This window comes from Rhinoderma darwinii, chromosome 1 (genome assembly GCF_050947455.1).
Source record: "Rhinoderma darwinii isolate aRhiDar2 chromosome 1, aRhiDar2.hap1, whole genome shotgun sequence".
In the NCBI taxonomy this organism is placed as follows: Eukaryota; Metazoa; Chordata; class Amphibia; order Anura; family Rhinodermatidae; genus Rhinoderma; species Rhinoderma darwinii.
The window spans coordinates 216,225,901-216,250,970 of NC_134687.1; the positions used below are offsets into that span (position 1 = coordinate 216,225,901).

At 36.0% G+C, this 25,070-nt stretch overlaps 17 non-coding genes across 17 annotated transcripts; all 17 read right to left on the reverse strand.

The window, feature by feature from the left end:
* Positions 1-67: 67 nt before the first annotated feature.
* Positions 68-140, reverse strand: TRNAK-UUU (transfer RNA lysine (anticodon UUU)). Its single transcript has one exon. It is a non-coding gene; the product is annotated as a tRNA-Lys (tRNA).
* Positions 141-1,767: 1,627 nt separating this feature from the next.
* On the reverse strand, positions 1,768-1,840 carry TRNAK-UUU (transfer RNA lysine (anticodon UUU)). Its single transcript has one exon. It is a non-coding gene; the product is annotated as a tRNA-Lys (tRNA).
* A 718-nt stretch (positions 1,841-2,558) lies between these two features.
* On the reverse strand, positions 2,559-2,631 carry TRNAK-UUU (transfer RNA lysine (anticodon UUU)). Its single transcript has one exon. It is a non-coding gene; the product is annotated as a tRNA-Lys (tRNA).
* Positions 2,632-3,283: 652 nt separating this feature from the next.
* TRNAK-UUU (transfer RNA lysine (anticodon UUU)) lies at positions 3,284-3,356 on the reverse strand. Its single transcript has one exon. It is a non-coding gene; the product is annotated as a tRNA-Lys (tRNA).
* A 718-nt stretch (positions 3,357-4,074) lies between these two features.
* Positions 4,075-4,147, reverse strand: TRNAK-UUU (transfer RNA lysine (anticodon UUU)). Its single transcript has one exon. It is a non-coding gene; the product is annotated as a tRNA-Lys (tRNA).
* Positions 4,148-7,471: 3,324 nt separating this feature from the next.
* TRNAK-UUU (transfer RNA lysine (anticodon UUU)) lies at positions 7,472-7,544 on the reverse strand. The gene has a single exon. It is a non-coding gene; the product is annotated as a tRNA-Lys (tRNA).
* Positions 7,545-16,480: 8,936 nt separating this feature from the next.
* On the reverse strand, positions 16,481-16,553 carry TRNAK-UUU (transfer RNA lysine (anticodon UUU)). The gene has a single exon. It is a non-coding gene; the product is annotated as a tRNA-Lys (tRNA).
* A 718-nt stretch (positions 16,554-17,271) lies between these two features.
* On the reverse strand, positions 17,272-17,344 carry TRNAK-UUU (transfer RNA lysine (anticodon UUU)). The gene has a single exon. It is a non-coding gene; the product is annotated as a tRNA-Lys (tRNA).
* A 776-nt stretch (positions 17,345-18,120) lies between these two features.
* TRNAK-UUU (transfer RNA lysine (anticodon UUU)) lies at positions 18,121-18,193 on the reverse strand. Its single transcript has one exon. It is a non-coding gene; the product is annotated as a tRNA-Lys (tRNA).
* Positions 18,194-18,969: 776 nt separating this feature from the next.
* On the reverse strand, positions 18,970-19,042 carry TRNAK-UUU (transfer RNA lysine (anticodon UUU)). Its single transcript has one exon. It is a non-coding gene; the product is annotated as a tRNA-Lys (tRNA).
* Positions 19,043-19,818: 776 nt separating this feature from the next.
* On the reverse strand, positions 19,819-19,891 carry TRNAK-UUU (transfer RNA lysine (anticodon UUU)). Its single transcript has one exon. It is a non-coding gene; the product is annotated as a tRNA-Lys (tRNA).
* A 776-nt stretch (positions 19,892-20,667) lies between these two features.
* Positions 20,668-20,740, reverse strand: TRNAK-UUU (transfer RNA lysine (anticodon UUU)). Its single transcript has one exon. It is a non-coding gene; the product is annotated as a tRNA-Lys (tRNA).
* A 776-nt stretch (positions 20,741-21,516) lies between these two features.
* TRNAK-UUU (transfer RNA lysine (anticodon UUU)) lies at positions 21,517-21,589 on the reverse strand. Its single transcript has one exon. It is a non-coding gene; the product is annotated as a tRNA-Lys (tRNA).
* Positions 21,590-22,365: 776 nt separating this feature from the next.
* TRNAK-UUU (transfer RNA lysine (anticodon UUU)) lies at positions 22,366-22,438 on the reverse strand. Its single transcript has one exon. It is a non-coding gene; the product is annotated as a tRNA-Lys (tRNA).
* A 776-nt stretch (positions 22,439-23,214) lies between these two features.
* Positions 23,215-23,287, reverse strand: TRNAK-UUU (transfer RNA lysine (anticodon UUU)). Its single transcript has one exon. It is a non-coding gene; the product is annotated as a tRNA-Lys (tRNA).
* Positions 23,288-24,063: 776 nt separating this feature from the next.
* Positions 24,064-24,136, reverse strand: TRNAK-UUU (transfer RNA lysine (anticodon UUU)). The gene has a single exon. It is a non-coding gene; the product is annotated as a tRNA-Lys (tRNA).
* A 776-nt stretch (positions 24,137-24,912) lies between these two features.
* TRNAK-UUU (transfer RNA lysine (anticodon UUU)) lies at positions 24,913-24,985 on the reverse strand. Its single transcript has one exon. It is a non-coding gene; the product is annotated as a tRNA-Lys (tRNA).
* Between the last annotated feature and the right edge of the window lie 85 nt (positions 24,986-25,070).

Here is a 25,070-nt window from a genome sequence, read left to right on the forward strand (position 1 = left end):
AGAGTATGAAATCTACGTAATGTTCAAATCATAAATAAGTGAAACGTCTTGATTTCTAAAAGACACACGCCTGAACAGGGACTTGAACCCTGGACCCTCAGATTAAAAGTCTGACGCTCTACTGACTGAGCTATCCAGGCTCTCCAAAACCAAAACGTGTGCGGGAAAATCGGCGTTTCTCTCCTTCTCATATATATTCTGACCTGGAGTGCTTTGTTATGTGGTTTCAAGGGTTACTTAGACAAGAAAAGTATAAAGTTATTTTGACTTGATAAAATCAGCTACGGTGCTAAAGTTTAAACAGTCAAGACATTGTTAGATCATACATTTTTCTTTTTTAAGGCATAAAGTTTAAATTTTGTTCTGACATCCAGGAAATCTTAAAAGCATGGACTAGTTCTTAGTTTCAAAGAGAGTTTCAGTCATGGATAAGTGATAGTTTGTTTTTCAAAAGACTTACACCTGAACAGGTACCCTCAGATCGAAAGTGTGGTGCTTTATCAACTATTTACCTTAGTTTCAAAGAGAGTTTCAGTCATAGATAAGTGATAGATTGTTTTTTCAAAAGACTCATGTGATACTCTACCCACTAAACTATCCAGGCTCTATAAAACACAAAAAATATACAAGAAAATCGATGGTGTTATCATCATTTATATTTTGAGCTATAGTACTGTTATAATGTATATGCTTTTAAAGTCTACTTTCAGAAGAAGAGAAAAGTGTAATTTCATCTTGTCTTAATGAAATTCTCTAGGCTGCTAAAGTTTGAGGCGGCAAGACATCATTAGATCATACTTAATTCTATCCTTAAGACATAAAGTTACATCATTAATCCAATAATTTTTTTAGAGTATGAAATCTACTTAATGTTCAAATCATAAATAAGTGAAACGTCTTGATTTCTAAAAGACACACGCCTGAACAGGGACTTGAACCCTGGACCCTCAGATTAAAAGTCTGATGCTCTACCGACTAAGCTAACCAGGCTCTCCAAAACCAAAACGTGTGCTGGAAAATCGGCGTTTCTCTCCTTCTCATATATATTCTGACCTGGAGTGCTTTGTTATGTGGTTTCAAGGGTTACTTAGACAAGAAAAGTATAAACTTATTTTGACTTGATAAAATCAGCTACGGTGCTAAAGTTTAAACAGTCAAGACATTGTTAGATCATACATTTTTCTTTTTTAAGGCATAAAGTTTAAATTTTGTTCTGACATCCAGGAAATCTTAAAAGCATGGACTAGTTCTTAGTTTCAAAGAGAGTTTCAGTCATGGATAAGTGATAGGTTGTTTTTCAAAAGACTTACACCTGAACAGGTACCCTCAGATCGAAAGTGTGGTGCTTTATCAACTATTTACCTTAGTTTCAAAGAGAGTTTCAGTCATAGATAAGTGATAGATTGTTTTTTCAAAAGACTCATGTGATACTCTACCCACTAAACTATCCAGGCTCTATAAAACACAAAAAATATACAAGAAAATCGATGGTGTTATCATCATTTATATTTTGAGCTATAGCACTGTTATAATGTATATGCTTTTAAAGTCTACTTTCAGAAGAAGAGAAAAGTGTAATTTCATCTTGTCTTAATGAAATTCTCTAGGCTGCTAAAGTTTGAGGCAGCAAGACATCATTAGATCATACTTAATTCTATCCTTAAGACATAAAGTTACATCATTACTCCAATAATTTTTTTAGAGTATGAAATCTACGTAATGTTCAAATCATAAATAAGTGAAACGTCTTGATTTCTAAAAGACACACGCCTGAACAGGGACTTGAACCCTGGACCCTCAGATTAAAAGTCTGATGCTCTACCGACTGAGCTAACCAGGCTCTCCAAAACCAAAACGTGTGCGGGAAAATCGGCGTTTCTCTCCTTCTCATATATATTCTGACCTGGAGTGCTTTGTTATGTGGTTTCAAGGGTTACTTAGACAAGAAAAGTATAAACTTATTTTGACTTGATAAAATCAGCTACGGTGCTAAAGTTTAAACAGTCAAGACATTGTTAGATCATACATTTTTCTTTTTTAAGGCATAAAGTTTAAATTTTGTTCTGACATCCAGGAAATCTTAAAAGCATGGACTAGTTCTTAGTTTCAAAGAGAGTTTCAGTCATGGATAAGTGATAGGTTGTTTTTCAAAAGACTTACACCTGAACAGGTACCCTCAGATTGAAAGTGTGATGCTCTATCAACTATTTACCTTAGTTTCAAAGAGAGTTTCAGTCATAGATAAGTGATAGATTGTTTTTTCAAAAGACTCATGTGATACTCTACCCACTAAACTATCCAGGCTCTATAAAACACAAAAATATGCAAGAAAATCGATGGTGTTATCATCATTTATATTTTGAGCTATAGCACTGTTATAATGTATATGCTTTTAAAGTCTACTTTCAGAAGAAGAGAAAAGTGTAATTTCATCTTGTCTTAATTCTATCCTTAAGACATAAAGTTACATCATTAATACAATAATTTTTTTAGAGTATGAAATCTACGTAATGTTCAAATCATAAATAAGTGAAACGTCTTGATTTCTAAAAGACACACGCCTGAACAGGGACTTGAACCCTGGACCCTCAGATTAAAAGTCTGATGCTCTACCGACTGAGCTAACCAGGCTCTCCAAAACCAAAACGTGTGCGGGAAAATCGGCGTTTCTCTCCTTCTCATATATATTCTGACCTGGAGTGCTTTGTTATGTGGTTTCAAGGGTTACTTAGACAAGAAAAGTATAAACTTATTTTGACTTGATAAAATCAGCTACGGTGCTAAAGTTTAAACAGTCAAGACATTGTTAGATCATACATTTTTCTTTTTTAAGGCATAAAGTTTACATTTTGTTCTGACATCCAGGAAATCTTAAAAGCATGGACTAGTTCTTAGTTTCAAAGAGAGTTTCAGTCATGGATAAGTGATAGGTTGTTTTTCAAAAGACTTACACCTGAACAGGTACCCTCAGATTGAAAGTGTGATGCTCTATCAACTATTTACCTTAGTTTCAAAGAGAGTTTCAGTCATAGATAAGTGATAGATTGTTTTTTCAAAAGACTCATGTGATACTCTACCCACTAAACTATCCATAGCACTGTTATAATGTATATGCTTTTAAAGTCTACTTTCAGAAGAAGAGAAAAGTGTAATTTCATCTTGTCTTAATTCTATCCTTAAGACATAAAGTTACATCATTAATACAATAATTTTTTTAGAGTATGAAATCTACGTAATGTTCAAATCATAAATAAGTGAAACGTCTTGATTTCTAAAAGACACACGCCTGAACAGGGACTTGAACCCTGGACCCTCAGATTAAAAGTCTGATGCTCTACCGACTGAGCTAACCAGGCTCTCCAAAACCAAAACGTGTGCGGGAAAATCGGCGTTTCTCTCCTTCTCATATATGTTCTGACCTGGAGTGCTTTGTTATGTGGTTTCAAGGGTTACTTAGACAAGAAAAGTATAAACTTATTTTGACTTGATAAAATCAGCTACGGTGCTAAAGTTTAAACAGTCAAGACATTGTTAGATCATACATTTTTCTTTTTTAAGGCATAAAGTTTAAATTTTGTTCTGACATCCAGGAAATCTTAAAAGCATGGACTAGTTCTTAGTTTCAAAGAGAGTTTCAGTCATGGATAAGTGATAGGTTGTTTTTCAAAAGACTTACACCTGAACAGGTACCCTCAGATTGAAAGTGTGATGCTCTATCAACTATTTACCTTAGTTTCAAAGAGAGTTTCAGTCATAGATAAGTGATAGATTGTTTTTTCAAAAGACTCATGTGATACTCTACCCACTAAACTATCCAGGCTCTATAAAACACAAAAATATGCAAGAAAATCGATGGTGTTATCATCATTTTTATTTTGAGCTATAGCACTGTTATAATGTATATGCTTTTAAAGTCTACTTTCAGAAGAAGAGAAAAGTGTAATTTCATCTTGTCTTAATTCTATCCTTAAGACATAAAATTACATCATTAATACAATAATTTTTTTAGAGTATGAAATCTACGTAATGTTCAAATCATAAATAAGTGAAATGTCTTGATTTCTAAAAGACACACGCCTGAACAGGGACTTGAACCCTGGACCCTCAGATTAAAAGTCTGATGCTCTACCGACTGAGCTAACCAGGCTCTCCAAAACCAAAACGTGTGCGGGAAAATCGGCGTTTCTCTCCTCATATATATTCTGACCTGGAGTGCTTTGTTATGTGGTTTCAAGGGTTACTTAGACAAGAAAAGTATAAACTTATTTTGACTTGATAAAATCAGCTACGGTGCTAAAGTTTAAACAGTCAAGACATTGTTAGATCATACATTTTTCTTTTTTAAGGCATAAAGTTTAAATTTTGTTCTGACATCCAGGAAATCTTAAAAGCATGGACTAGTTCTTAGTTTCAAAGAGAGTTTCAGTCATGGATAAGTGATAGGTTGTTTTTCAAAAGACTTACACCTGAACAGGTACCCTCAGATCGAAAGTGTGGTGCTTTATCAACTATTTACCTTAGTTTCAAAGAGAGTTTCAGTCATAGATAAGTGATAGATTGTTTTTTCAAAAGACTCATGTGATACTCTACCCACTAAACTATCCAGGCTCTATAAAACACAAAAAATATACAAGAAAATCGATGGTGTTATCATCATTTATATTTTGAGCTATAGCACTGTTATAATGTATATGCTTTTAAAGTCTACTTTCAGAAGAAGAGAAAAGTGTAATTTCATCTTGTCTTAATGAAATTCTCTAGGCTGCTAAAGTTTGAGGGAGCAAGACATCATTAGATCATACTTAATTCTATCCTTAAGACATAAAGTTACATCATTACTCCAATAATTTTTTTAGAGTATGAAATCTACGTAATGTTCAAATCATAAATAAGTGAAACGTCTTGATTTCTAAAAGACACATACCTGAACAGGGACTTGAACCCTGGACCCTCAGATTAAAAGTCTGATGCTCTACTGACTGAGCTATCCAGGCTCTCCAAAACCAAAACGTGTGCGGGAAAATCGGCGTTTCTCTCCTTCTCATATATATTCTGACCTGGAGTGCTTTGTTATGTGGTTTCAAGGGTTACTTAGACAAGAAAAGTATAAAGTTATTTTGACTTGATAAAATCAGCTACGGTGCTAAAGTTTAAACAGTCAAGACATTGTTAGATCATACATTTTTCTTTTTTAAGGCATAAAGTTTAAATTTTGTTCTGACATCCAGGAAATCTTAAAAGCATGGACTAGTTCTTAGTTTCAAAGAGAGTTTCAGTCATGGATAAGTGATAGGTTGTTTTTCAAAAGACTTACACCTGAACAGGTACCCTCAGATCGAAAGTGTGGTGCTTTATCAACTATTTACCTTAGTTTCAAAGAGAGTTTCAGTCATAGATAAGTGATAGATTGTTTTTTCAAAAGACTCATGTGATACTCTACCCACTAAACTATCCAGGCTCTATAAAACACAAAAAATATACAAGAAAATCGATGGTGTTATCATCATTTATATTTTGAGCTATAGCACTGTTATAATGTATATGCTTTTAAAGTCTACTTTCAGAAGAAGAGAAAAGTGTAATTTCATCTTGTCTTAATGAAATTCTCTAGGCTGCTAAAGTTTGAGGCAGCAAGACATCATTAGATCATACTTAATTCTATCCTTAAGACATAAAGTTACATCATTACTCCAATAATTTTTTTAGAGTATGAAATCTACGTAATGTTCAAATCATAAATAAGTGAAACGTCTTGATTTCTAAAAGACACACACCTGAACAGGGACTTGAACCCTGGACCCTCAGATTAAAAGTCTGATGCTCTACTGACTGAGCTATCCAGGCTCTCCAAAACCAAAACGTGTGCGGGAAAATCGGCGTTTCTCTCCTTCTCATATATATTCTGACCTGGAGTGCTTTGTTATGTGGTTTCAAGGGTTACTTAGACAAGAAAAGTATAAAGTTATTTTGACTTGATAAAATCAGCTACGGTGCTAAAGTTTAAACAGTCAAGACATTGTTAGATCATACATTTTTCTTTTTTAAGGCATAAAGTTTAAATTTTGTTCTGACATCCAGGAAATCTTAAAAGCATGGACTAGTTCTTAGTTTCAAAGAGAGTTTCAGTCATGGATAAGTGATAGTTTGTTTTTCAAAAGACTTACACCTGAACAGGTACCCTCAGATCGAAAGTGTGGTGCTTTATCAACTATTTACCTTAGTTTCAAAGAGAGTTTCAGTCATAGATAAGTGATAGATTGTTTTTTCAAAAGACTCATGTGATACTCTACCCACTAAACTATCCAGGCTCTATAAAACACAAAAAATATACAAGAAAATCGATGGTGTTATCATCATTTATATTTTGAGCTATAGCACTGTTATAATGTATATGCTTTTAAAGTCTACTTTCAGAAGAAGAGAAAAGTGTAATTTCATCTTGTCTTAATGAAATTCTCTAGGCTGCTAAAGTTTGAGGCGGCAAGACATCATTAGATCATACTTAATTCTATCCTTAAGACATAAAGTTACATCATTAATCCAATAATTTTTTTAGAGTATGAAATCTACTTAATGTTCAAATCATAAATAAGTGAAACGTCTTGATTTCTAAAAGACACACGCCTGAACAGGGACTTGAACCCTGGACCCTCAGATTAAAAGTCTGATGCTCTACCGACTAAGCTAACCAGGCTCTCCAAAACCAAAACGTGTGCTGGAAAATCGGCGTTTCTCTCCTTCTCATATATATTCTGACCTGGAGTGCTTTGTTATGTGGTTTCAAGGGTTACTTAGACAAGAAAAGTATAAACTTATTTTGACTTGATAAAATCAGCTACGGTGCTAAAGTTTAAACAGTCAAGACATTGTTAGATCATACATTTTTCTTTTTTAAGGCATAAAGTTTAAATTTTGTTCTGACATCCAGGAAATCTTAAAAGCATGGACTAGTTCTTAGTTTCAAAGAGAGTTTCAGTCATGGATAAGTGATAGGTTGTTTTTCAAAAGACTTACACCTGAACAGGTACCCTCAGATCGAAAGTGTGGTGCTTTATCAACTATTTACCTTAGTTTCAAAGAGAGTTTCAGTCATAGATAAGTGATAGATTGTTTTTTCAAAAGACTCATGTGATACTCTACCCACTAAACTATCCAGGCTCTATAAAACACAAAAAATATACAAGAAAATCGATGGTGTTATCATCATTTATATTTTGAGCTATAGCACTGTTATAATGTATATGCTTTTAAAGTCTACTTTCAGAAGAAGAGAAAAGTGTAATTTCATCTTGTCTTAATGAAATTCTCTAGGCTGCTAAAGTTTGAGGCAGCAAGACATCATTAGATCATACTTAATTCTATCCTTAAGACATAAAGTTACATCATTACTCCAATAATTTTTTTAGAGTATGAAATCTACGTAATGTTCAAATCATAAATAAGTGAAACGTCTTGATTTCTAAAAGACACACGCCTGAACAGGGACTTGAACCCTGGACCCTCAGATTAAAAGTCTGATGCTCTACTGACTGAGCTATCCAGGCTCTCCAAAACCAAAACGTGTGCGGGAAAATCGGCGTTTCTCTCCTTCTCATATATATTCTGACCTGGAGTGCTTTGTTATGTGGTTTCAAGGGTTACTTAGACAAGAAAAGTATAAAGTTATTTTGACTTGATAAAATCAGCTACGGTGCTAAAGTTTAAACAGTCAAGACATTGTTAGATCATACATTTTTCTTTTTTAAGGCATAAAGTTTAAATTTTGTTCTGACATCCAGGAAATCTTAAAAGCATGGACTAGTTCTTAGTTTCAAAGAGAGTTTCAGTCATGGATAAGTGATAGTTTGTTTTTCAAAAGACTTACACCTGAACAGGTACCCTCAGATCGAAAGTGTGGTGCTTTATCAACTATTTACCTTAGTTTCAAAGAGAGTTTCAGTCATAGATAAGTGATAGATTGTTTTTTCAAAAGACTCATGTGATACTCTACCCACTAAACTATCCAGGCTCTATAAAACACAAAAAATATACAAGAAAATCGATGGTGTTATCATCATTTATATTTTGAGCTATAGTACTGTTATAATGTATATGCTTTTAAAGTCTACTTTCAGAAGAAGAGAAAAGTGTAATTTCATCTTGTCTTAATGAAATTCTCTAGGCTGCTAAAGTTTGAGGCGGCAAGACATCATTAGATCATACTTAATTCTATCCTTAAGACATAAAGTTACATCATTAATCCAATAATTTTTTTAGAGTATGAAATCTACTTAATGTTCAAATCATAAATAAGTGAAACGTCTTGATTTCTAAAAGACACACGCCTGAACAGGGACTTGAACCCTGGACCCTCAGATTAAAAGTCTGATGCTCTACCGACTAAGCTAACCAGGCTCTCCAAAACCAAAACGTGTGCTGGAAAATCGGCGTTTCTCTCCTTCTCATATATATTCTGACCTGGAGTGCTTTGTTATGTGGTTTCAAGGGTTACTTAGACAAGAAAAGTATAAAGTTATTTTGACTTGATAAAATCAGCTACGGTGCTAAAGTTTAAACAGTCAAGACATTGTTAGATCATACATTTTTCTTTTTTAAGGCATAAAGTTTAAATTTTGTTCTGACATCCAGGAAATCTTAAAAGCATGGACTAGTTCTTAGTTTCAAAGAGAGTTTCAGTCATGGATAAGTGATAGTTTGTTTTTCAAAAGACTTACACCTGAACAGGTACCCTCAGATCGAAAGTGTGGTGCTTTATCAACTATTTACCTTAGTTTCAAAGAGAGTTTCAGTCATAGATAAGTGATAGATTGTTTTTTCAAAAGACTCATGTGATACTCTACCCACTAAACTATCCAGGCTCTATAAAACACAAAAAATATACAAGAAAATCGATGGTGTTATCATCATTTATATTTTGAGCTATAGTACTGTTATAATGTATATGCTTTTAAAGTCTACTTTCAGAAGAAGAGAAAAGTGTAATTTCATCTTGTCTTAATGAAATTCTCTAGGCTGCTAAAGTTTGAGGCGGCAAGACATCATTAGATCATACTTAATTCTATCCTTAAGACATAAAGTTACATCATTAATCCAATAATTTTTTTAGAGTATGAAATCTACTTAATGTTCAAATCATAAATAAGTGAAACGTCTTGATTTCTAAAAGACACACGCCTGAACAGGGACTTGAACCCTGGACCCTCAGATTAAAAGTCTGATGCTCTACCGACTAAGCTAACCAGGCTCTCCAAAACCAAAACGTGTGCTGGAAAATCGGCGTTTCTCTCCTTCTCATATATATTCTGACCTGGAGTGCTTTGTTATGTGGTTTCAAGGGTTACTTAGACAAGAAAAGTATAAACTTATTTTGACTTGATAAAATCAGCTACGGTGCTAAAGTTTAAACAGTCAAGACATTGTTAGATCATACATTTTTCTTTTTTAAGGCATAAAGTTTAAATTTTGTTCTGACATCCAGGAAATCTTAAAAGCATGGACTAGTTCTTAGTTTCAAAGAGAGTTTCAGTCATGGATAAGTGATAGGTTGTTTTTCAAAAGACTTACACCTGAACAGGTACCCTCAGATCGAAAGTGTGGTGCTTTATCAACTATTTACCTTAGTTTCAAAGAGAGTTTCAGTCATAGATAAGTGATAGATTGTTTTTTCAAAAGACTCATGTGATACTCTACCCACTAAACTATCCAGGCTCTATAAAACACAAAAAATATACAAGAAAATCGATGGTGTTATCATCATTTATATTTTGAGCTATAGCACTGTTATAATGTATATGCTTTTAAAGTCTACTTTCAGAAGAAGAGAAAAGTGTAATTTCATCTTGTCTTAATGAAATTCTCTAGGCTGCTAAAGTTTGAGGCAGCAAGACATCATTAGATCATACTTAATTCTATCCTTAAGACATAAAGTTACATCATTACTCCAATAATTTTTTTAGAGTATGAAATCTACGTAATTAGAGATGAGCGAACTTATCAAAAGTTCGGTTCGGCTAGTTCGCCGAATTTCACAAAAAAGTTCGGTTCGGACCGAACTAGTTCTGACCGAACCTGTCACTTACGTGCGCCGAGCATGCTACTGTCCAGGGTGCTGATAGAGTTAATGGGCTGCACTAACTCTTTCAGCAACCTTCACAGTACATGCTCGGCGCGCGGAAAATACCATTTAAAATGTAATAAAAAAATAAAAATTATACGTTCGTACTTACTTTCCTCCTGTCCGGCCTCCAGCGATGACGTTTCATCCCTTTCGCCGCTGCAGCCAATCACAGGCTGTAGTGGCGGTCACGCACGTCAGGATGACGCTTCATCCCACGTGACCGCCTCTGCAGCCAATCACAGGCTGCAGCGGCGACATGAATGAAACGTCATCGCTGGAGGCCGGACAGGAGGAAAGTAAGTATGAACGTATTATTATTATTTTTTGGCATGTATGTATGTATGTATGTATGTATGTATGTATGTATGTTGGCATGTATGTATGTTGGCATGTATGTATGTTGGCATGTATGTATGTATGTATGTTGGCATGTATGTATGTTGGCATGTATGTATGTTGGCATGTATGTATGTTGGCATGTATGTATGTATGTTGTCATGTATGTATGTTGTCATGTATGTTGGCATGTATGTATGTTGGCATGTATGTATGTATGTATGTTGTCATGTATGTATGCTGTCATGTATGTATGTATGTTGTCATGTATGTATGTTGGCATGTATGTATGTATGTATGTTGGCATGTATGTATGTTGTCATGTATGTATGTATATCTGTGCATGTATGTTGGCATGTATGTATATATGTGCATGTTTGTATGTATATTTGCATGTATATATTTGCATGTATGTTTGCATGTATGTATTTTTGCATGTATGTTGTCATGTATGTATGTATGTTGTCATGTATGTATATATGTGCATGTGTGTATGTATATTTGTATGTATGTATGTATGTTTGCATGTATGTGTGTTTGCATGAATGTATGTTTGCATGTATGTATGCATGTTTGTATGTATATTTGCATGTGTGTATATATATATATATGTATGTATGTTGTCATGTATGTATGTTGTCATGTATGTTGGCATGTATGTATGTTGGCATGTATGTATGTATGTATGTTGTCATGTATGTATGTATGTTGTCATGTATGTATGTTGGCATGTATGTATGTATGTATGTATGTTGGCATGTATGTATGTTGGCATGTATGTATGTATATCTGTGCATGTATGTTGGCATGTATGTATATATGTGCATGTTTGTATGTATATTTGCATGTATATATTTGCATGTATGTTTGCATGTATGTATTTTTGCATGTATGTTGTCATGTATGTATGTATGTTGTCATGTATGTATATATGTGCATGTGTGTATGTATATTTGTATGTATGTATGTATGTTTGCATGTATGTGTGTTTGCATGAATGTATGTTTGCATGTATGTATGCATGTTTGTATGTATATTTGCATGTGTGTGTATATATATATGTATGTATGTTGTCATGTATGTATGTATGTTGTCATGTATGTATATATGTGCATGTATGTTGGCATGTATGTATATATGTGCATGTGTGTGTGTATGTATGTATATTTGCATGTATGTATGTTGTCATGTATGTATGTATATATGTGCATGTATGTTTGCATGTATGTTGGCATGTATATATACATGTGCATGTTTGTATGTATATTTGCATGTATATATGTTTGCATGTGTGTATGTATGTTTGCGTGTATGTATGTTTGCATGTATGTATGTTTGCATGTATGTATGTTGTCATGTATGTTTGTATGTATGTTGTCATGTATGTATGTATATATGTGCATGTATGTATGTTTGCATGTTTTTATTTTTGCATGTATGTTTGCATGTATGTTTATATATATGTGCATGTATGTAATTATGTTTGCATGTATTTATGTTTGCATGTATATTTGTGCATGCTTGTATATATGTATGTATGTATCTTTGCATGTTTGTTTGTATGTATGTATGTTTTCATGTGTGTGTGTATGTATGTATGATAGTTTGCATGTATATGTGTGTATGTTTGCATGTATGTATATTTGCATGTATATATGTGCATGCTTGTATGTATGTTTGTATATATGTATGTATGGCCATGTATGATACTGTCTGCTGGCGCCCTGTATCTAAGTCAACTTCACGGCAGGCTTCTATACATGGTATAACAGTCAGTATCACACATTAAACTGAATCTAAGCCTACGACATGTTTTATTTCATTATTTTTTTTTTTTTACAGGTTTGGTGTTTGGACTACGTCGGTTTCGAGGACTACTTAGATGACGCTTTTTTTTTTCTACAATAAAATGGTTAATGAGGGTTGTTTTGGGGGTGCTTTATTTCAATAAAATATTTTATCTATATCTTTGTCTTTTTCTTTTCAAATTTTATTATTACCACTTTAGTAATGGCCGCTGTCTGAGTGACAACATCCATTACTAATGCGAGGCTTAGTGTTAGCCGGTGCAGAGGCTAACACTAACCACCATTATTACCCCGGTACCCAAAACCACCAGGGGTGCCGGGAAGAGCCAGGTACGATCCAGTACCCGACCATCTGTTGTGATGGTCGGGCTCTGGGGCGGCCGCAGGCTGGTATTATGAGGCTGGGAAGGGCCAAAAACAGTGGACCTTCCCACCCTTGTAATGCTAGGCTGCTGCTGCTGTGTTGTGTCTGGCTGGTTATAAAAGTGGGGGGGACCCCACGTCATTTTTTTAAATTATTTATTTATTTACATTTTTTTTTTTAAAAAGACATGGGGTTCCACCCAATTTATCATAACCAGCCACATACAACACAGTGTTATTAGCCTGGGAATGGACAAAACCAGTGGCCCTTCCCACCCATGTAATGCCAGACTGCTGCGGCCTTGTATATGGCTGGTTATTAAAAATGTGGGGGACCCGTCTATTGCTAAATTTGTTAAATTCCAAAAAAAAAAACGACGTGGGGGTCCCCCCCATTTTTATAACCAGCCCGATACAACACAGCAGCAGCAGCCTAGCATTACAAGGGTGGGAAGGTCCACTGATTTTGGCCCTTCCCAGCCTCATAATACCAGCCTACGGCCGCCCCAGTACCCGACCATCACAACAGATGGTCGGGTACTGGATCGTACCAAGCTCTTCCCGGCACCCCTGGTGGTGGTGGGTACCGGGGTAATAATGGGTGGTTAGTGCTAGCCTCTGCACCGGCTAACACTAAGCCCCGCCTTAATAATGGACGCTGTCAATCAGCCAACTGCCATTATCTAGGCACTAATAAAGTTTGAAAAAAAAACACAAAGACAATTCTTTTTTATTGAAATAAGAAATCCCCAACAAAACCCTCGTTAACCATTTTATTAAAATTTGAAAAAACGCAGATCTACGCAGTAGTCCAACGAATCGAAGATGTAGTCCAATCGGTACATCAAAATCTGCAACAACATAAAAAAACAGTTATCAATGTGAACAATACCAATACTTCTACTCACCTACACACATATATACACGCACACACAAACAAACAACCATACACAGACACACACATATATACACAAACACAACAAGATATACACACACATAAACAGACAAACACACACATATACACGAACTCACACATATACAAACAAAAACACACATATCCAAACACACACACACACACAGTTATACACACATACACGAACACATATACACAAACACATATACAAACAAAAACACACATACCCAAACACACATACCCAAACACACATATCCACAAACACATATACACAAACACACCCATATATACACACAAACACACACCCATATACACACATATACACATATACAAAAACACACACAAACATCTACACACAAACATATACACAAATACACCCATATATACACAAACATATACACAAAACACATATACACAAACACACCCATATATACACACACACATATAAAAACAAAAACAGACAAAGTCACATACCCAAACACACATATATACACAAACACGGTTTCTTTTAAATGCTGCTGGGGAACCCGCTCGATCCACTATATAAGGCTGCGCTACAGTGCAGCATTTAAAAGAAACAGGATCCTGACCTGTCCATAGAGTTTAAGGCAGCACAGAGTATTTCAGGAGATGAGCGTGCAGATTCAGTGCTGCTGCGAACTCTGCTCTTACCATTACGTAGCTCTCAGTCTGTTACCTCTCCTCCACTCCTGTCCTCCAGAACACCTTCACATGATTGGCAAGTCACCACGTAATGGTAAGAGCAGAGTTCACAGCAGCACAGAGTATTTCAGGAGATGAGCGTGCGGATCTTGTGCGGGGTGGTGACTTGCCAATCATGTGAAGGTGTTATTGAGGACAGGAGTGGAGGAGAGGTAACAGACTGAGCTACGTAATGGTAAGAGCAGAGTTCACAGCAGCACTGAATCTGCACGCTCCTCTCCTGAAATACTCTGTGCTGCTGAGAACTCTGTTCTTACCATTACGTAGCTCAGTCTGTTACATCTCCTCCACTCCTGTCCTCTATAACACGTTCACATGATTGGCAAGTCACCACCACGCACAAGATCCGCACGCTCATCTCCTGAAATACTCTGTGCTGCTGTGAACTCTGCTCTTACCATTACGTGGTGACTTGGCAATCATGTGAAGGTGTTCTTGAGGACAGGAGTGGAGGAGACGTAACAGACTGAGAGCTACGTAATGGTAAGAGCAGAGTTCACAGCAGCACTGAATCTGCACGCTCATCTCCTGAAATACTCTGTGCTGCCTTAAACTCTGTGGACAGGTCAGGATCCTGTTTCTTTTAAATGCTGCACTGTAGCATAGCCTTATATAGTGGATCGAGCGGGTTCCCTAGCAGCATTTAAAAGAAACAGGATCCTGACCTGTCCACAGAGTTTAAGGCAGCACAGAGTATTTCAGGAGATGAGCACGGGCAGCCGTTCGTTTTTCCGAGCCGTGCTCCCATTATGCACACGACCGTAAAAACACCCGTTATTGCGGGTCGTAATTACGACCCGCAATAACGGGCTCATAGACTTCTGTTACCCACGGGTACCTTTCCGTTTTCTCACGGGAAGGTGCCCGTGCCGTTAAAAAAATAGAACATGTTCTATTTTTCTATTTTACGGGCCGTGCTGCTATAATTATAATGACAGCACGGTTCGCAAAAGCGGCCGGCTGCCCGTGGCCGGCCGGCCGTGCTCGTAGTTACGAGTCGTAATTACGAGCACGGCCCGTAAAATAAAAAAATAGAACATGTTCTATCTTTTTAACGGCACGGGCACCTTCCCGTGAGAAAACGGGAAGGTACCCGTGGCTAACAGAAGTCTATGGGCCCGCTATTTCGGGTCGTAATTACGACCCGTGATAACGGGTGTTTTTATGGTCGTGTGCATGAGGCCCCGTAATGACGGGTGGCTACATGTGTGCACCCGTCATTACGGCAGCGTTGCTAGGCGACGTCAGTAAGGGTATGTGCACACACACTAATTACGTCCGTAACTGACGGACGTATTTCGGCCGCAAGTACCGGACCGAACACCCTGCAGGGAGCCGGGCTCCTAGCATCATATTTATGTACGATGCTAGGAGTCCCTGCCTCTCCGTGGAACTACTGTCCCGTACTGAAAACATGATTACAGTACGGGACAGTTGTCCTGCAGAGAGGCAGGGACTCCTAGCATCGTACATAACTATGATGCTAGGAGCCCGGCTCCCTGCAGTGTGTTCGGTCCGGTACTTGCGGCCGAAATACGTCCGTCATTTACGGACGTAATTAGTGTGTGTGCACATACCCTAAATAGTCACTGTCCAGGGTGTTGAAAGAGTTAACTGATCGGCAGTAACTGTTTCAGTACCCTGGACAGTGACTACCGATCACAGTACCTGTAAAAAAAAAGACGTTCATACTTACCGAGAACTTTCTGCTTCCTCCAGTCCGGTCTCCTGGCCGTTGCCTTGGTGACGCGTCCCTCTCGACATCCGGCCCGACATTCCTTGATGACGATGCAGCCCATGTGAGCGCTGCAGCCAATCACAGGCTGCCGCGGCCTCTGCAGCCAATCACAGGCTGCAGAGGCCTCTGCAGCCAATCACAGGCTGCCGCGTCAGAAAAGGTCGGACTGGAGGAAGAAGAGGGACTCGTCAACAAGACAACGACCGGGTACGTATGAAATGCTTTTTATTTTATTTTTAATCAGCAGCCTCTTTTCTCTATCAGTGATTGATAGAGATAAGTGGCTGCCGATTTGTATAATGTTTTTGACCGGGTTCGGTCAAAACGGGTTCGGCCGAACCCGGTGAAGTTCGGATTCGCTGCGAACCGAACTTTACCGGAAGTTCGGACCGAAACCGGGTTCGGTTGTCCCGGTTCGCTCATCTCTATACGTAATGTTCAAATCATAAATAAGTGAAACGTCTTGATTTCTAAAAGACACACGCCTGAACAGGGACTTGAACCCTGGACCCTCAGATTAAAAGTCTGATGCTCTACCGACTGAGCTAACCAGGCTCTCCAAAACCAAAATGTGTGCGGGAAAATCGGCGTTTCTCTCCTTCTCATATATATTCTGACCTGGAGTGCTTTGTTATGTGGTTTCAAGGGTTACTTAGACAAGAAAAGTATAAAGTTATTTTGACTTGATAAAATCAGCTACGGTGCTAAAGTTTAAACAGTCAAGACATTGTTAGATCATACATTTTTCTTTTTTAAGGCATAAAGTTTAAATTTTGTTCTGACATCCAGGAAATCTTAAAAGCATGGACTAGTTCTTAGTTTCAAAGAGAGTTTCAGTCATGGATAAGTGATAGGTTGTTTTTCAAAAGACTTACACCTGAACAGGTACCCTCAGATTGAAAGTGTGATGCTCTATCAACTATTTACCTTAGTTTCAAAGAGAGTTTCAGTCATAGATAAGTGATAGATTGTTTTTTCAAAAGACTCATGTGATACTCTACCCACTAAACTATCCAGGCTCTATAAAACACAAAAATATGCAAGAAAATCGATGGTGTTATCATCATTTATATTTTGAGCTATAGCACTGTTATAATGTATATGCTTTTAAAGTCTACTTTCAGAAGAAGAGAAAAGTGTAATTTCATCTTGTCTTAATTCTATCCTTAAGACATAAAGTTACATCATTAATCCAATAATTTTTTTAGAGTATGAAATCTACGTAATGTTCAAATCATAAATAAGTGAAACGTCTTGATTTCTAAAAGACACGCGCCTGAACAGGGACTTGAACCCTGGACCCTCAGATTAAAAGTCTGATGCTCTACCGACTGAGCTATCCAGGCTCTCCAAAACCAAAACGTGTGCGGGAAAATCGGCGTTTCTCTCCTTCTGATATATATTCTGACCTGGAGTGCTTTGTTATGTGGTTTCAAGCGTTACTTAGAAAAGAAAAGTATAAAGTTATTTTGACTTGATAAAATCAGCTACGGTGCTAAAGTTTAAACAGTCAAGACATTGTTAGATCATACATTTTTCTTTTTTAAGGCATAAAGTTTAAATTTTGTTCTGACATCCAGGAAATCTTAAAAGCATGGACTAGTTCTTAGTTTCAAAGAGAGTTTCAGTCATGGATAAGTGATAGGTTGGTTTTCAAAAGACTTACACCTGAACAGGTACTCTCAGATCGAAAGTGTGATGCTCTATCAACTATTTACCTTAGTTTCAAAGAGAGTTTCAGTCATAGATAAGTGATAGATTGTTTTTTCAAAAGACTCATGTGATACTCTACCCACTAAACTATCCAGGCTCTATAAAACACAAAAATATGCAAGAAAATCGATGGTGTTATCATCATTTATATTTTGAGCTATAGCACTGTTATAATGTATATGCTTTTAAAGTCTACTTTCAGAAGAAGAGAAAAGTGTAATTTCATCTTGTCTTAATGAAATTCTTTAGGCTGCTAAAGTTTGAGGCGGCAAGACATCATTAGATCATACTTAATTCTATCCTTAAGACATAAAGTTACATCATTAATCCAATAATTTTTTTAGAGTATGAAATCTACGTAATGTTCAAATCATAAATAAGTGAAACGTCTTGATTTCTAAAAGACACGCGCCTGAACAGGGACTTGAACCCTGGACCCTCAGATTAAAAGTCTGATGCTCTACCGACTGAGCTATCCAGGCTCTCCAAAACCAAAACGTGTGCGGGAAAATCGGCGTTTCTCTCCTTCTGATATATATTCTGACCTGGAGTGCTTTGTTATGTGGTTTCAAGCGTTACTTAGACAAGAAAAGTATAAAGTTATTTTGACTTGATAAAATCAGCTACGGTGCTAAAGTTTAAACAGTCAAGACATTGTTAGATCATACATTTTTCTTTTTTAAGGCATAAAGTTTAAATTTTGTTCTGACATCCAGGAAATCTTAAAAGCATGGACTAGTTCTTAGTTTCAAAGAGAGTTTCAGTCATGGATAAGTGATAGGTTGTTTTTCAAAAGACTTACACCTGAACAGGTACCCTCAGATCGAAAGTGTGATGCTCTATCAACTATTTACCTTAGTTTCAAAGAGAGTTTCAGTCATAGATAAGTGATAGATTGTTTTTTCAAAAGACTCATGTGATACTCTACCCACTAAACTATCCAGGCTCTATAAAACACAAAAATATGCAAGAAAATCGATGGTGTTATCATCATTTATATTTTGAGCTATAGCACTGTTATAATGTATATGCTTTTAAAGTCTACTTTCAGAAGAAGAGAAAAGTGTAATTTCATCTTGTCTTAATGAAATTCTTTAGGCTGCTAAAGTTTGAGGCGGCAAGACATCATTAGATCATACTTAATTCTATCCTTAAGACATAAAGTTACATCATTAATCCAATAATTTTTTTAGAGTATGAAATCTACGTAATGTTCAAATCATAAATAAGTGAAACGTCTTGATTTCTAAAAGACACGCGCCTGAACAGGGACTTGAACCCTGGACCCTCAGATTAAAAGTCTGATGCTCTACCGACTGAGCTATCCAGGCTCTCCAAAAACAAAACGTGTGCGGGAAAATCTGCGTTTCTCTCCTTCTCATATATATTCTGACCTGGAGTGCTTTGTTATGTGGTTTCAAGCGTTACTTAGACAAGAAAAGTATAAAGTTATTTTGACTTGATAAAATCAGCTACGGTGCTAAAGTTTAAACAGTCAAGACATTGTTAGATCATACATTTTTCTTTTTTAAGGCATAAAGTTTAAATTTTGTTCTGACATCCAGGAAATCTTAAAAGCATGGACTAGTTCTTAGTTTCAAAGAGAGTTTCAGTCATGGATAAGTGATAGGTTGTTTTTCAAAAGACTTACACCTGAACAGGTACCCTCAGATCGAAAGTGTGATGCTCTATCAACTATTTACCTTAGTTTCAAAGAGAGTTTCAGTCATAGATAAGTGATAGATTGTTTTTTCAAAAGACTCATGTGATACTCTACCCACTAAACTATCCAGGCTCTATAAAACACAAAAATATGCAAGAAAATCGATGGTGTTATCATCATTTATATTTTGAGCTATAGCACTGTTATAATGTATATGCTTTTAAAGTCTACTTTCAGAAGAAGAGAAAAGTGTAATTTCATCTTGTCTTAATGAAATTCTTTAGGCTGCTAAAGTTTGAGGCGGCAAGACATCATTAGATCATACTTAATTCTATCCTTAAGACATAAAGTTACATCATTAATCCAATAATTTTTTTAGAGTATGAAATCTACGTAATGTTCAAATCATAAATAAGTGAAACGTCTTGATTTCTAAAAGACACACGCCTGAACAGGGACTTGAACCCTGGACCCTCAGATTAAAAGTCTGATGCTCTACCGACTGAGCTATCCAGGCTCTCCAAAACCAAAACGTGTGCGGGAAAATCGGCGTTTCTCTCCTTCTCATATATATTCTGACCTGGAGTGCTTTGTTATGTGGTTTCAAGGGTTACTTAGACATGAAAAGTATAAAGTTATTTTGACTTGATAAAATCAGCTACGGTGCTAAAGTTTAAACAGTCAAGACATTGTTAGATCATACATTTTTCTTTTTTAAGGCATAAAGTTTAAATTTTGTTCTGACATCCAGGAAATCTTAAAAGCATGGACTAGTTCTTAGTTTCAAAGAGAGTTTCAGTCATGGATAAGTGATAGGTTGTTTTTCAAAAGACTTACACCTGAACAGGTACCCTCAGATCGAAAGTGTGATGCTCTATCAACTATTTACCTTAGTTTCAAAGAGAGTTTCAGTCATAGATAAGTGATAGATTGTTTTTTCAAAAGACTCATGTGATACTCTACCTACTAAACTATCCAGGCTCTATAAAACACAAAAATATGCAAGAAAATCGATGGTGTTATCATCATTTATATTTTGAGCTATAGCACTGTTATAATGTATATGCTTTTAAAGTCTACTTTCAGAAGAAGAGAAAAGTGTAATTTCATCTTGTCTTAATGAAATTCTTTAGGCTGCTAAAGTTTGAGGCGGCAAGACATCATTAGATCATACTTAATTCTATCCTTAAGACATAAAGTTACATCATTAATCCAATAATTTTTTTAGAGTATGAAATCTACGTAATGTTCAAATCATAAATAAGTGAAACGTCTTGATTTCTAAAAGACACGCGCCTGAACAGGGACTTGAACCCTGGACCCTCAGATTAAAAGTCTGATGCTCTACCGACTGAGCTATCCAGGCTCTCCAAAACCAAAACGTGTGCGGGAAAATCGGCGTTTCTCTCCTTCTCATATATATTCTGACCTGGAGTGCTTTGTTATGTGGTTTCAAGGGTTACTTAGACATGAAAAGTATAAAGTTATTTTGACTTGATAAAATCAGCTACGGTGCTAAAGTTTAAACAATCAAGACATTGTTAGATCATACATTTTTCTTTTTTAAGGCATAAAGTTTAAATTTTGTTCTGACATCCAGGAAATCTTAAAAGCATGGACTAGTTCTTAGTTTCAAAGAGAGTTTCAGTCATGGATAAGTGATAGGTTGTTTTTCAAAAGACTTACACCTGAACAGGTACCCTCAGATCGAAAGTGTGATGCTCTATCAACTATTTACCTTAGTTTCAAAGAGAGTTTCAGTCATAGATAAGTGATAGATTGTTTTTTCAAAAGACTCATGTGATACTCTACCTACTAAACTATCCAGGCTCTATAAAACACAAAAATATGCAAGAAAATCGATGGTGTTATCATCATTTATATTTTGAGCTATAGCACTGTTATAATGTATATGCTTTTAAAGTCTACTTTCAGAAGAAGAGAAAAGTGTAATTTCATCTTGTCTTAATGAAATTCTTTAGGCTGCTAAAGTTTGAGGCGGCAAGACATCATTAGATCATACTTAATTCTATCCTTAAGACATAAAGTTACATCATTAATCCAATAATTTTTTTAGAGTATGAAATCTACGTAATGTTCAAATCATAAATAAGTGAAACGTCTTGATTTCTAAAAGACACGTGCCTGAACAGGGACTTGAACCCTGGACCCTCAGATTAAAAGTCTGATGCTCTACCGACTGAGCTATTCAGGCTCTCCAAAACCAAAACGTGTGCGGGAAAATCGGCGTTTCTCTCCTTCTCATATATATTCTGACCTGGAGTGCTTTGTTATGTGGTTTCAAGGGTTACTTAGACAAGAAAAGTATAAAGTTATTTTGACTTGATAAAATCAGCTACGGTGCTAAAGTTTAAACAGTCAAGACATTGTTAGATCATACATTTTTCTTTTTTAAGGCATAAAGTTTAAATTTTGTTCTGACATCCAGGAAATCTTAAAAGCATGGACTAGTTCTTAGTTTCAAAGAGAGTTTCAGTCATGGATAAGTGATAGGTTGTTTTTCAAAAGACTTACACCTGAACAGGTACCCTCAGATCGAAAGTGTGATGCTCTATCAACTATTTACCTTAGTTTCAAATAGAGTTTCAGTCATAGATAAGTGATAGATTGTTTTTTCAAAAGACTCATGTGATACTCTACCCACTAAACTATCCAGGCTCTATAAAACACAAAAATATGCAAGAAAATCGATGGTGTTATCATCATTTATATTTTGAGCTATAGCACTGTTATAATGTATATGCTTTTAAAGTCTACTTTCAGAAGAAGAGAAAAGTGTAATTTCATCTTGTCTTAATGAAATTCTTTAGGCTGCTAAAGTTTGAGGCGGCAAGACATCATTAGATCATACTTAATTCTATCCTTAAGACATAAAGTTACATCATTAATCCAATAATTTTTTTAGAGTATGAAATCTACGTAATGTTCAAATCATAAATAAGTGAAACGTCTTGATTTCTAAAAGTCACACGCCTGAACAGGGACTTGAACCCTGGACCCTCAGATTAAAAGTCTGATGCTCTACCGACTGAGCTATCCAGGCTCTCCAAAGCCAAAACGTGTGCGGGAAAATCGGCGTTTCTCTCCTTCTCATATATATTCTGACCTGGAGTGCTTTGTTATGTGGTTTCAAGGGTTACTTAGACAAGAAAAGTATAAAGTTATTTTGACTTGATAAAATCAGCTACGGTGCTAAAGTTTAAACAGTCAAGACATTGTTAGATCATACATTTTTCTTTTTTAAGGCATAAAGTTTAAATTTTGTTCTGACATCCAGGAAATCTTAAAAGCATGGACTAGTTCTTAGTTTCAAAGAGAGTTTCAGTCATGGATAAGTGATAGGTTGTTTTTCAAAAGACTTACACCTGAACAGGTACCCTCAGATCGAAAGTGTGATGCTCTATCAACTATTTACCTTAGTTTCAAAGAGAGTTTCAGTCATAGATAAGTGATAGATTGTTTTTTCAAAAGACTCATGTGATACTCTACCCACTAAACTATCCAGGCTCTATAAAACACAAAAATATGCAAGAAAATCGATGGTGTTATCATCATTTATATTTTGAGCTATAGCACTGTTATAATGTATATGCTTTTAAAGTCTACTTTCAGAAGAAGAGAAAAGTGTAATTTCATCTTGTCTTAATGAAATTCTTTAGGCTGCTAAAGTTTGAGGCGGCAAGACATCATTAGATCATACTTAATTCTATCCTTAAGACATAAAGTTACATCATTAATCCAATAATTTTTTTAGAGTATGAAATCTACGTAATGTTCAAATCATAAATAAGTGAAACGTCTTGATTTCTAAAAGACACGCGCCTGAAAAGGGACTTGAACCCTGGACCCTCAGATTAAAAGTCTGATGCTCTACCGACTGAGCTATCCAGGCTCTCCAAAACCAAAACGTGTGCGGGAAAATCGGCGTTTCTCTCCTTCTGATATATATTCTGACCTGGAGTGCTTTGTTATGTGGTTTCAAGCGTTACTTAGACAAGAAAAGTATAAAGTTATTTTGACTTGATAAAATCAGCTACGGTGCTAAAGTTTAAACAGTCAAGACATTGTTAGATCATACATTTTTCTTTTTTAAGGCATAAAGTTTAAATTTTGTTCTGACATCCAGGAAATCTTAAAAGCATGGACTAGTTCTTAGTTTCAAAGAGAGTTTCAGTCATGGATAAGTGATAGGTTGGTTTTCAAAAGACTTACACCTGAACAGGTACTCTCAGATCGAAAGTGTGATGCTCTATCAACTATTTACCTTAGTTTCAAAGAGAGTTTCAGTCATAGATAAGTGATAGATTGTTTTTTCAAAAGACTCATGTGATACTCTACCCACTAAACTATCCAGGCTCTATAAAACACAAAAATATGCAAGAAAATCGATGGTGTTATCATCATTTATATTTTGAGCTATAGCACTGTTATAATGTATATGCTTTTAAAGTCTACTTTCAGAAGAAGAGAAAAGTGTAATTTCATCTTGTCTTAATGAAATTCTTTAGGCTGCTAAAGTTTGAGGCGGCAAGACATCATTAGATCATACTTAATTCTATCCTTAAGACATAAAGTTACATCATTAATCCAATAATTTTTTTAGAGTATGAAATCTACGTAATGTTCAAATCATAAATAAGTGAAACGTCTTGATTTCTAAAAGACATGTGCCTGAACAGGGACTTGAACCCTGGACCCTCAGATTAAAAGTCTGATGCTCTACCGACTGAGCTATCCAGGCTCTCCAAAACCAAAATGTGTGCGGGAAAATCGGCGTTTCTCTCCTTCTGATATATATTCTGACCTGGAGTGCTTTGTTATGTGGTTTCAAGCGTTACTTAGACAAGAAAAGTATAAAGTTATTTTGACTTGATAAAATCAGCTACGGTGCTAAAGTTTAAACAGTCAAGACATTGTTAGATCATACATTTTTCTTTTTTAAGGCATAAAGTTTAAATTTTGTTCTGACATCCAGGAAATCTTAAAAGCATGGACTAGTTCTTAGTTTCAAAGAGAGTTTCAGTCATGGATAAGTGATAGGTTGTTTTTCAAAAGACTTACACCTGAACAGGTACCCTCAGATCGAAAGTGTGATGCTCTATCAACTATTTACCTTAGTTTCAAAGAGAGTTTCAGTCATAGATAAGTGATAGATTGTTTTTTCAAAAGACTCATGTGATACTCTACCCACTAAACTATCCAGGCTCTATAAAACACAAAAATATGCAAGAAAATCGATGGTGTTATCATCATTTATATTTTGAGCTATAGCACTGTTATAATGTATATGCTTTTAAAGTCTACTTTCAGAAGAAGAGAAAAGTGTAATTTCATCTTGTCTTAATGAAATTCTTTAGGCTGCTAAAGTTTGAGGCGGCAAGACATCATTAGATCATACTTAATTCTATCCTTAAGACATAAAGTTACATCATTAATCCAATAATTTTTTTAGAGTATGAAATCTACGTAATGTTCAAATCATAAATAAGTGAAACGTCTTGATTTCTAAAAGACACGCGCCTGAACAGGGACTTGAACCCTGGACCCTCAGATTAAATGTCTGATGCTCTACCGACTGAGCTATCCAGGCTCTCCAAAAACAAAACGTGTGCGGGAAAATCTGCGTTTCTCTCCTTCTCATATATATTCTGACCTGGAGTGCTTTGTTATGTGGT